Source organism: Oncorhynchus masou, unplaced genomic scaffold (genome assembly GCF_036934945.1).
Source record: "Oncorhynchus masou masou isolate Uvic2021 unplaced genomic scaffold, UVic_Omas_1.1 unplaced_scaffold_5277, whole genome shotgun sequence".
Classification (NCBI taxonomy): Eukaryota; Metazoa; Chordata; class Actinopteri; order Salmoniformes; family Salmonidae; genus Oncorhynchus; species Oncorhynchus masou.
Window position 1 is genome coordinate 1 of NW_027011685.1, and position 12,356 is coordinate 12,356.

General features: G+C 49.3%; 1 non-coding gene across 1 annotated transcript; it reads right to left on the minus strand.

Annotated features, from left to right (window-relative positions):
- Nucleotides 1-7,371: 7,371 nt before the first annotated feature.
- On the minus strand, nucleotides 7,372-7,562 carry LOC135535887 (U2 spliceosomal RNA). Its single transcript, XR_010454901.1, has one exon. It is a non-coding gene; the product is annotated as a U2 spliceosomal RNA (small nuclear RNA).
- Between the last annotated feature and the right edge of the window lie 4,794 nt (nucleotides 7,563-12,356).

Sequence of the window (12,356 nt, forward strand, 5' to 3'; positions counted from 1 at the left end):
ATGATAGAGTAGTTAGTCAGTACACAGAGCAGTTCAGCCAGTGGCAGGACTTCTTTAGAGAGATAGGAACCCTTCTAGAAGATGATAGAGTAGTTAGTCAGTACACAGAGCAGTTCAGCCAGTGGCAGGACTTCTTTAGAGAGATAGGAACCCTTCTAGAAGATGATAGAGTAGTTAGTCAGTACACAGAGCAGTTCAGCCAGTGGCAGGACTTCTTTAGAGAGATAGGAACCCTTCTAGAAGATGATAGAGTAGTTAGTCAGTACACAGAGCAGTTCAGCCAGTGGCAGGACTTCTTTAGAGAGATAGGACCCTTCTAGAAGATGATAGAGTAGTTAGTCAGTACACAGAGCAGTTCAGCCAGTGGCAGGACTTCTTTAGAGAGATAGGAACCCTTCTAGAAGATGATAGAGTAGTTAGTCAGTACACAGAGCAGTTCAGCCAGTGGCAGGACTTCTTTAGAGAGATAGGAACCCTTCTAGAAGATGATAGAGTAGTTAGTCAGTACACAGAGCAGTTCAGCCAGTGGCAGGACTTCTTTAGAGAGATAGGAACCCTTCTAGAAGATGATAGAGTTAGTCAGTACACAGAGCAGTTCAGCCAGTGGCAGGACTTCTTTAGAGAGATAGGAACCCTTCTAGAAGATGATAGAGTAGTTAGTCAGTACACAGAGCAGTTCAGCCAGTGGCAGGACTTCTTTAGAGAGATAGGAACCCTTCTAGAAGATGATAGAGTAGTTAGTCAGTACACAGAGCAGTTCAGCCAGTGGCAGGACTTCTTTAGAGAGATAGGAACCCTTCTAGAAGATGATAGAGTAGTTAGTCAGTACACAGAGCAGTTCAGCCAGTGGCAGGACTTCTTTAGAGAGATAGGAACCCTTCTAGAAGATGATAGAGTAGTTAGTCAGTACACAGAGCAGTTCAGCCAGTGGCAGGACTTCTTTAGAGAGATAGGAACCCTTCTAGAAGATGATAGAGTAGTTAGTCAGTACACAGAGCAGTTCAGCCAGTGGCAGGACTTCTTTAGAGAGATAGGAACCCTTCTAGAAGATGATAGAGTAGTTAGTCAGTACTTTAGAGAGATAGGAACCCTTCAGAGCAGTTCAGCCAGTGGCAGGACTTCTTTAGAGAGATAGGAACCCTTCTAGAAGATGATAGAGTAGTTAGTCAGTACACAGAGCAGTTCAGCCAGTGGCAGGACTTCTTTAGAGAGATAGGAACCCTTCTAGAAGATGATGGAGTAGTTAGTCAGTACACAGAGCAGTTCAGCCAGTGGCAGGACTTCTTTAGAGAGATAGGAACCCTTCTAGAAGATGATGGAGTAGTTAGTCAGTACACAGAGCAGTTCAGCCAGTGGCAGGACTTCTTTAGAGAGATAGGAACCCTTCTAGAAGATGATGGAGTAGTTAGTCAGTACACAGAGCAGTTCAGCCAGTGGCAGGACTTCTTTAGAGAGATAGGAACCCTTCTAGAAGATGATAGAGTAGTTAGTCAGTACACAGAGCAGTTCAGCCAGTGGCAGGACTTCTTTAGAGAGATAGGAACCCTTCTAGAAGATGATAGAGTAGTTAGTCAGTACACAGAGCAGTTCAGCCAGTGGCAGGACTTCTTTAGAGAGATAGGAACCCTTCTAGAAGATGATAGAGTAGTTAGTCAGTACACAGAGCAGTTCAGCCAGTGGCAGCCAGTGGCAGGACTTCTTTAGAGATAGGAACCCTTCTAGAAGATGATAGAGTAGTTAGTCAGTACACAGAGCAGTTCAGCCAGTGGCAGGACTTCTTTAGAGAGATAGGAACCCTTCTAGAAGATGATAGAGTAGTTAGTCAGTACACAGAGCAGTTCAGCCAGTGGCAGGACTTCTTTAGAGAGATAGGAACCCTTCTAGAAGATGATAGAGTAGTTAGTCAGTACACAGAGCAGTTCAGCCAGTGGCAGGACTTCTTTAGAGAGATAGGAACCCTTCTAGAAGATGATAGAGTAGTTAGTCAGTACACAGAGCAGTTCAGCCAGTGGCAGGACTTCTTTAGAGAGATAGGAACCCTTCTAGAAGATGATAGAGTAGTTAGTCAGTACACAGAGCAGTTCAGCCAGTGGCAGGACTTCTTTAGAGAGATAGGAACCCTTCTAGAAGATGATAGAGTAGTTAGTCAGTACAGAGAGCAGTTCAGCCAGTGGCAGGGGACTTCTTTAGAGAGATAGGAACCCTTCTAGAAGATGATAGAGTAGTTAGTCAGTACACAGAGCAGTTCAGCCAGTGGCAGGACTTCTTTAGAGAGATAGGAACCCTTCTAGAAGATGATAGAGTAGTTAGTCAGTACAGAGAGCAGTTCAGCCAGTGGCAGGACTTCTTTAGAGAGATAGGAACCCTTCTAGAAGATGATAGAGTAGTTAGTCAGTACACAGAGCAGTTCAGCCTGTGTTCAGGTTGTGAATTAACCTGGTCTAGTCCTCTACCTGGGTTCAGGTTGGGAATTAACCTGGTCTAGTCCTCTACCTGGGTTCAGGTTGTGAATTAACCTGGTCTAGTCCTCTACCTGTGTTCAGGTTGGGAATTAACCTGGTCTAGTCCTCTACCTGGGTTCAGGTTGGGAATTAACCTGGTTTAGTCCTCTACCTGGGTTCAGGTTGGGAATTAACCTGGTCTAGTCCTCTACCTGTGTTCAGGTTGGGAATTAACCTGGTCTAGTCCTCTACCTGGGTTCAGGTTGGGAATTAACCTGGTCTAGTCCTCTACCTGGGTTCAGGTTGGGAATTAACCTGGTCTAGTCCTCTACCTGGGTTCAGGTTGGGAATTAACCTGGTCTAGTCCTCTACCTGGGTTCAGGTTGTGAATTAACCTGGTCTAGTCCTTTACCTGGGTTCAGGTTGGGAATTAACCTGGTCTAGTCCTCTACCTGGGTTCAGGTTGGGAATTAACCTGGTCTAGTCCTCTACCTGGGTTCAGGTTGGGAATTAACCTGGTCTAGTCCTCTACCTGGGTTCAGGTTGTGAATTAACCTGGTCTAGTCCTCTACCTGGGTTCAGGTTGGGAATTAACCTGGTCTAGTCCTCTACCTGGGTTCAGGTTGTGAATTAACCTGGTCTAGTCCTCTACCTGGGTTCAGGTTGTGAATTAACCTGGTCTAGTCCTCTACCTGGGTTCAGGTTGGGAATTAACCTGGTCTAGTCCTCTACCTGGGTTCACCTGGGTTCAGGTTGTGAATTAACCTGGTCTAGTCCTCTACCTGGGTTCAGGTTGGGAATTAACCTGGTCTAGTCCTCTACCTGGGTTCAGGTTGGGAATTAACCTGGTCTAGTCCTCTACCTGGGTTCAGGTTGTGAATTAACCTGGTCTAGTCCTCTACCTGGGTTCAGGTTGGGAATTAACCTGGTCTAGTCCTCTACCTGGGTTCAGGTTGGGAATTAACCTGGTCTCGTCCTCTACCTGTCTACATGGTAAAGATCTTGTGCTTGACAACATTGCTTGATTCATTTGTGGTTGGACATCAGTCTCTCCTGATTGGAGGAGGCAGCAGCGAGCGGTTTTAGTCTGTAGCCAGGCGACTGACGGCAGGAGCATTAGGGGATCGTCCCGATGGCGTCTTATCCATGGTGGGTTGGCGTGGTCATTGTGCTGCTCCCCAAATGCCACCCCATTCCCTGTTAAGTACACTACTTTTAGACCAGAACCCTATGGACCTTGGTCAAACACTCTGTGCACTATGAAGGGAGTAGGGCTCCAGCTGAGAGGGAAACCTTGGATAGTGATGTTACATTCCATTAAACTGTCACTGTTCTGCTCCAGCTTCTTCTTCTTCGGTTTCACTGACCTGCTCACGTCATTTTGTATTTCTGTGTCAAGTAGGAGGTTTGGGAAAAGTCTAGAACAAAGAGGACTCCTAGTACTTTAAACCAGCAGAGCAAGGAAGAATTTCCCCTCGTTGCTTCATCTAGTCGCTGCTTCTTCTTTCCCCAGTTAGGTTTTTATTTTCATTTTTTATTTTGATCTTTGTGGTTAAGAACTGCTTCACGGGGAGAAAGGGGTTGTTGTTGGGCTGGTTGTCTTTGTCCACGTCTTTTTGGAAATTTTCATACGAAACACCCAAGCATAACTGTTATCTGGAGGGGAAATGTTATTTCATGTATGTGGAATTAAAAAGATAATTTAAAAGTTTTGCGTTGTCTGATCTGAATTATTTTTGGTCTCTTAATCTCGAGTTTTTTTTCTTCCCCTCGACGCCTTTTGGTAAGAGATCACAAATCTGGCAACTCTGTGACCCCATCTGGCAACTCTGTGACCCCATCTGGCAACTCTGTGACCCCATCTGGCAACTCTGTGACCCCATCTGACAACTCTGTGACCCCATCTGGCAACTCTGTGACCCCATCTGGCAACTCTGTGACCCCCATCTGGCAACTCTGTGACCCCATCTGGCAACTCTGTGACCCCATCTGGCAACTCTGTGACCCCATCTGGCAACTCTGTGACCCCATCTGGCAACTCTGTGACCCCATCTGGCAACTCTGTGACCCCATCTGGCAACTCTGTGACCCCATCTGGCAACTCTGTGACCCCATCTGGCAACTCTGTGACCCCATCTGGCAACTCTGTGACCCCATCTGGCAACTCTGTGACCCCAATCTGGCAACTCTGACAAATCCAGAGTATGAAATGAAAGGGGCGGCATACTGCAATAACAGTCCAGGTTGGCTGGTTCACACAAACCAAACAGGAATCAAGGCTATTGGTTGGAACTACTGTTCTCTCTGAATCACTCATGTCTGGAGTCGTCCTGTTATCCCCCCCCCCCCCCGAACCACAAAACCTCCAGAGCTGCTCACAGAATTACTTAGACTAAATACCCACACACCTACCCAACCCCCACCACACACACACACACACACACAAGGTGTCGACAGCATTCCACATGTTGATTTAAATGCTTCCCACAATTGTCAAGTTGGCCGGATGTCCTTTGGGTGGTGGACCAATCTTGATACACACAGGAAACTGGAGTGTGAAAACCCCAGCGGCGTTGCAGTTCTTGACACAAACCGTTGCGCCTGGCACCTACTACCATACCTCGTTCAAAGGCACTGAGCATTTGTCGTGCCCATTCATCCACTGAATGGGGCACACAAACAGTTCATGTCTGAATTGTATCAAGGCTTAAAAATTCTTCTGGAACGTATCTACACCAGGCCAGCGCAACCCTCTTCCTGGAGATCTACAGTCCTGTAGGTTATCAGTCCAACTCTCTTCCTGGAGATCTACAGTCCTGTGGATTTTCAGTCCAACCCTCTTCCTGGAGATCTACCGTCCTGTGGGTTCAGTCCAACCCTCTTCCTGGAGATCTACTGTCCTGTAGGTTTTCAGTCCAACCCTCTTCCTGGAGATCTACTGTCCTGTGGGTTTTCAGTCCAACCCTCTTCCTGGAGATTTTTCAGTCCAACCCTCTTCCTGGAGATCTACTGTCCTGGAGATCTACTGTCCTCTGGGTTTACAGTCCAACCCTCTTCCTGGAGATCTACCGTCCTGTGGGTTCAGTCCAACCCTCTTCCTGGAGATCTACTGTCCTGTAGGTTTTCAGTCCAACCCTCTTCCTGGAGATCTACTGTCCTGTGGGTTTTCAGTCCAACCCTCTTCCTGGAGATTTTTCAGTCCAACCCTCTTCCTGGAGATCTACTGTCCTGGAGATCTACTGTCCTCTGGGTTTACAGTCCAACCCTCTTCCTGGAGATCTACCGTCCTGTGGGTTCAGTCCAACCCTCTTCCTGGAGATCTACTGTCCTGTAGGTTTTCAGTCCAACCCTCTTCCTGGAGATCTACTGTCCTGTGGGTTTTCAGTCCAACCCTCTTCCTGGAGATTTTTCAGTCCAACCCTCTTCCTGGAGATCTACTGTCCTGGAGATCTACTGTCCTGTGGGTTTTCAGTCCAACCCTCTTCCTGGAGATCTACCGTCCTGTGGGTTTTCAGTCCAACCCTCTTCCTGGAGATCGACTTAGAATGAAAACCAACAGAACAGTCGATCTCTAGGAAGAGGGTTGGGCAGCTCTGATCTACACTGAAGTGGATTTAAGGGATCGCAGCTTTCTCCTGGATTCACCTGGTCAGTCTGTCATGGAAAGAGCAGGTGTCTTTTGTTTTGTATACTCTGTGTACTAGGTGCACCCGATCGGACCCCCCCCTTTCCCTCCAGAACAGCCTGAATTCTTCGGGGCATGGACACGTTGCTGAATTGGTATCAAGGGACCTAACGTGTGCCAGGAAAACATTCTCCACCCCATTACACCACCAGCCTGTTCCGTTGACACCAGGCAGGGCGGGGCCATGGACTCATGCGGTTTACGCCAAACCCTGACATCAGCAGGATGGGGCCATGGACTCATGCAGTTTACGCCAAACCCTGACATCAGCAGGACGGGGCCATGGACTCATGCGGTTTACGCCAAACCCTGACATCAGCAGGGCGCAACAGGAACCGGGATTCGTTGGGGCGGCCGCTGCTTTTCCTCTCCTCCGTTGTCCAGTGTTGATGATCACGTGTCCACTGCAGCCTCTTGTTGTTGTTGTCTGATAGGAACCCGGTGTGGTCGTCTGCTGCTACAAGGACCTACCAGTTGTTTTCCCATTCTAATGTTCATTCAAACAGTAACTGAAGGCCTTCGATGCCTTGAGCATTAGAATGGCCAACAACTCGAAGGTCCTTTTCACAGATGGGCTATTGCTGGGACAGTATGTTAGCCAGCTGCTTTATATAGCAATTTGGGGAGTTTCTACTCCTGGTGTGGACTGAAGCTGGCTGGTGATACCTGTTACCAGCATAAACTACCACCTAACCCAGGACAAGGAAAAACCATTAGTGAAACAATACAACAATAATGATTTTAAACAATAAGCACAATTTCCCGGGCGCCCTCTGGTCTGCTATCGCTTCTCCGATCAAGTGCAGCAGCACTGTCAAAGACACGACACTTGATCTGAGCCGAAAGTCGGAGAAGCGATCTACTTTATTACTTAGCTCTGTGTGTATATTTTTGATCATGCAATGTTGAGGAAAGTTTTCAAGTAAGTATCCCGTGCACGTGACGAAAAATCATTCCCAACAGCTATCGTAGTCAATAAAACAGTGACCGATTTGACCAGCAAAACGTTAGAGCGTTGGACTAGTAACCGAAAGGTTGCAAGTTCAAATCCCCGAGCTGACAAGGTACAAAATCTGTCGTTCTGCCCCTGAACAGGCAGTTAACCCACTGTTCCTAGGCCATCATTGAAAACAAGAATTTGTTTCTAACTGACTTGCCAAGTAAAATAAAGGTAAAAAAGAAGTTGCTCAATGTTCAAATATAAGTTCAACGAAGCAACTCCATGTGATTTCTCTTTACAATGAAAGGGGGTGCACCGTTCCTGGAGGTACTGCAATACCAGGTCGATGCGTGGAGTGGACGGAGCAAGCCCCTATTCCATCTCCCTATTCCAAAAATCAATTTAATATATGGTCCCCAGATAGGGGACGTATCAGATATTAAACTGATAAGAACAGATACTACACTTGATCTTAGCCAAAAGGCCGAGAAGCGATAACTACAATGGTTTCGCGAAGAAGTGGCCATTCTCCGACACGTCAAATTCGATGATGGTTCCACCAAAATGAGCTCTGTATGTTTTTTGTTTTTCATAAATAATATAATGCTTTAAATAAATGGTGGCATGAATGGGGAGTTGATCAACGCCAGGAATGACCACGTTTGACTGTTACAAAGTAACACATTTGCAGGTTATTAGATCACGTGGTTGTCCGCCCTCCAATCAGAAATGAGAGAACGCGTTGTTAAGTTAAAACCAGATCAACAGCTAAATTGGAATAAGAATTTATTACGTGTGTGTCTGTGTGTGTGTGTGGGGGAGGTAATTTGGAGATAATAATATTGACGTAACATTTGATCTTGTATCAAGTATATCTGGTAGCATTGCTGCCACAAACGAACTGAAGCAATTGTCCACTTGGTGGCGCCAGAGTTCCACCGAACGTCGCCTTTTCCTGGTTGTCCTGTGGTTGTCCTGTGTGGTACAGAAGACTGCATTTCAATGTTGAACCACTTGACTTCAAGACATCGTCAACGAAAATAGCGTGACCAATAAAAAATAGCCTGTCTTTTTTAGACTTACTCAGTCACTATAACTAACTTCATAAAATGCCATTAGGCCTAATGAAGATACTATATATGTAATTTACTTGATTGGTGTCTTGTGAATCAACCTGTATGCGCATTCGGGTTGAATATTTCCCCGGTATTATAGGATAATAAATAACCTGGTAGTTTCCACATTTAATGAGCCCTACATTAACCACATTTAATGAGCCCTACATGAACCACATTTAATGAACCCTACATGAACCACATTTAATGAGCCCTACATGAAACACATTTAATGAGCCCTACATTAACCACATTTAATGAGCCTTACATGAACCACATTTAATGAGCCCTACATAAACCACATTTTATGAGCCCTACATTAACCACATTTAATGAGCCCTACATGAACCTCATTTAATGAGCCCTACATGAACCTCATTTAATGAGCCCTACATGAACCACATTTAATGAGCCTTACATGAACCACATTTAATGAGCCCTACATGAACCTCATTTAATGAGCCCTACATGAACCACATTTAATGAGCCCTACATGAACCACATTTAATGAGCCCTACATTAACCACATTTAATGAGCCCTACATGAACCACATTTAATGAGCCCTACATAAACCACATTTAATGAGCCCTACATGAACCACATTTAATCGATGTCAGTTTTGCCAACGCCAGCTTCCTGAGGGAGTTCTGGGGGAAACTACAGCCGGAGGACGTTGCAGTATGGCTGGACAGGTACTGCAACGTGAAGGGTCCCCTGATCCAGGTGAAAGACCTCGATGGGATCTGGACAGGTACTGCAACGTGAAGGGCCCCCTGATCCAGGTGAAAGACCTCGATGGGATCTGGACAGGTACTGCAACGTGAAGGGCCCCCTGATCCAGGTGAAAGACCTCGATGGGATCTGGACAGGTACTGCAACGTGAAGGGCCCCCTGATCCAGGTGAAAGACCTCGATGGGATCTGGACAGGTACTGCAACGTGAAGGGCCCCCTGATCCAGGTGAAAGACCTCGATGGGATCTGGACAGGTACTGCAACGTGAAGGGTCCCCTGATCCAGGTGAAAGACCTCGATGGGATCTGGACAGGTACTGCAACGTGAAGGGTCCCCTGATCCAGGTGAAAGACCTCGATGGGATCTGGACAGGTACTGCAACGTGAAGGGTCCCCTGATCCAGGTGAAAGACCTCGATGGGATCTGGACAGGTACTGCAACGTGAAGGGCCCCCTGATCCAGGTGAAAGACCTCGATGGGATCTGGACAGGTACTGCAACGTGAAGGGCCCCCTATCCAGGTGAAAGACCTCGATGGGATCTGGACAGGTACTGCAACGTGAAGGGCCTCCTGATCCAGGTGAAAGACCTCGATGGGATCTGGAAAGGTACTGCAACGTGAAGGGTCCCCTGATCCAGGTGAAAGACCTCGATGGGATCTGGACAGGTACTGCAACGTGAAGGGTCCCCTGATCCAGGTGAAAGACCTCGATGGGATCTGGACAGGTACTGCAACGTGAAGGGCCCCCTGATCCAGGTGAAAGACCTCGATGGGATCTGGACAGGTACTGCAACGTGAAGGGTCCCCTGATCCAGGTGAAAGACCTTGATGGGATCTGGACAGGTACTGCAACGTGAAGGGCCCCCTGATCCAGGTGAAAGACCTCGATGGGATCTGGACAGGTACTGCAACGTGAAGGGCCCCCTGATCCAGGTGAAAGACCTCGATGGGATCTGGACAGGTACTGCAACGTGAAGGGCCCCCTGATCCAGGTGAAAGACCTCGATGGGATCTGGACAGGTACTGCAACGTGAAGGGCCCCCTGATCCAGGTGAAAGACCTCGATGGGATCTGGACAGGTACTGCAACGTGAAGGGCCCCCTGATCCAGGTGAAAGACCTCGATGGGATCTGGACAGGTACTGCAACGTGAAGGGTCCCCTGATCCAGGTGAAAGACCTCGATGGGATCTGGACAGGTACTGCAACGTGAAGGGTCCCCTGATCCAGGTGAAAGACCTCGATGGGATCTGGACAGGTACTGCAACGTGAAGGGCCCCCTGATCCAGGTGAAAGACCTCGATGGGATCTGGACAGGTACTGCAACGTGAAGGGTCCCCTGATCCAGGTGAAAGACCTCGATGGGATCTGGACAGGTACTGCAACGTGAAGGGTCCCCTGATCCAGGTGAAAGACCTCGATGGGATCTGGACAGGTACTGCAACGTGAAGGGCCCCCTGATCCAGGTAAAAGACCTCGATGGGATCTGGACAGGGGCCTGGAGGGTCACTGTCCAGCAAAGGGAGGACCCTGGGGGCTATGGTGGGTTGAAAGCCATCCCATCCACCATAGTCCTCGGAGAGAACAGCGGCCATGTTCACTACCAGGACCAGCACCAAGCTGTGCCGTAAGTGTGGTGAACATGGCCACCTTGCAGACGCCTGTCAAAAGGTTGTCTGCATGAAGTGCCGGGAGGTGGGCCACCGCTACGAGGAGTGCACGAACGGAAGGTCGTGCAACCTCTGTGGCAAGCGGGCCCACCTCATCCGCGACTGCCCCTCCTCCTGGGCCAACAGGGCCAAGGTTGGAGGGAGGGAGTGGGCGGCCGCGGACCGGGCATACGAGCGCCAGAGGGCTGGAACGGCAGTTGCCGAGGTGGTGGTGGAGGAGGCAGTAGTGGAGCCGGTAGTGGTGGTGGAGCAGGCAGTAGTGTAGCCGGTAGTGGTGGTGGAGCAGGCAGTAGTGGAGCCGGTAGTGGTGGTGGTGGAGCAGGCAGTAGTGGAGCCGGTAGTGGTGGTGGAGCAGGCAGTAGTGGAGCCGGCAGTGGTGGTGGAGCAGGCAGTAGTGGAGCCGGTAGTGGTGGTGGAGCAGGCAGTAGTGGAGCCGGTAGTGGTGGTGGAGCAGGCAGTAGTGGAGCCGGTAGTGGTGGTGGTGGAGCAGGCAGTAGTGGAGCCGGTAGTAGTGGTGGTGGAGCAGGCAGTAGTGGAGCCGGTGGTGGTGGTGGAGCAGGCAGTAGTGGAGCCGGTAGTGGTGGTGGAGCAGGCAGTAGTGGAGCCGGTAGTGGTGGTGGTGGAGCAGGCAGTAGTGGAGCCGGTAGTGGTGGTGGAGCAGGCAGTAGTGGAGCCGGTAGTGGTGGTAGAGCAGGCAGTAGTGGAGCCGGTAGTGGTGGTGGAGCAGGCAGTAGTGGAGCCGGTAGTGGTGGTGGAGCAGGCAGTAGTGGAGCCGGTAGTGGTGGTGGAGCAGGCAGTAGTGGAGCCGGTAGTGGTGGTGGAGGAGGCAGTAGTGGAGCCAGTAGTGGTGGTGGAGCAGGCAGTAGTGGAGCCGGTAGTGGTGGTGGTGGAGCATGCAGTAGTGGAGCCGGTAGTGGTGGTGGAGCAGGCAGTAGTGGAGCCGGTAGTGGTGGTGGAGGAGGCAGTAGTGGAGCCGGTAGTGGTGGTGGAGGAGGCAGTAGTGGAGCCGGTAGTGGTGGTGGAGGAGGCAGTAGTGGAGCCGGTAGTGGTGGTGGAGCAGGCAGTAGTGGAGCCAGTAGTGGTGGTGGTGGAGGCAGTAGTGGAGTCGGTAGTGGTGGTGGAGCAGGCAGTAGTGGAGCCGGTAGTGGTGGTGGAGCAGGCAGTAGTGGAGCCGGTAGTGGTGGTGGAGCAGGCAGTAGTGGAGCCGGTAGTGGTGGTGGAGCAGGCAGTAGTGGTAGGTAGTAGTAGGATTTCTTTAGAGAGATAGGAACCCTTCTAGAAGATGATAGAGTAGTTAATCAGTACACAGAGCAGTTCAGCCAGTGGCAGGACTTCTTTAGAGAGATATGAACCCTTCTAGTAGATGATAGAGTAGTTAGTCAGTACACGGAGCAGTTCAGCCAGTGGCAGGACTTCTTTAGAGAGATAGGAACCCTTCTAGAAGATGATAGAGTAGTTAGTCTGTACAGGGAGCAGTTCAGCCAGTGGCAGGACTTCTTTAGAGAGATAGGAACCCTTCTAGAAGATGATAGAGTAGTTAGTCAGTACACAGAGCAGTTCAGTCAGTGGCAGGACTTCTTTAGAGAGATAGGAACCCTTCTAGAAGATGATAGAGTAGTTAGTCAGTACACAGAGCAGTTCAGCCAGTGGCAGGACTTCTTTAGAGAGATATGAACCCTTCTAGAAGATGATAGAGTAGTTAGTCAGTACAGGGAGCAGTTCAGCCAGTGGCAGGACTTCTTTAGAGAGATAGGAACCCTTCTAGAAGATGAT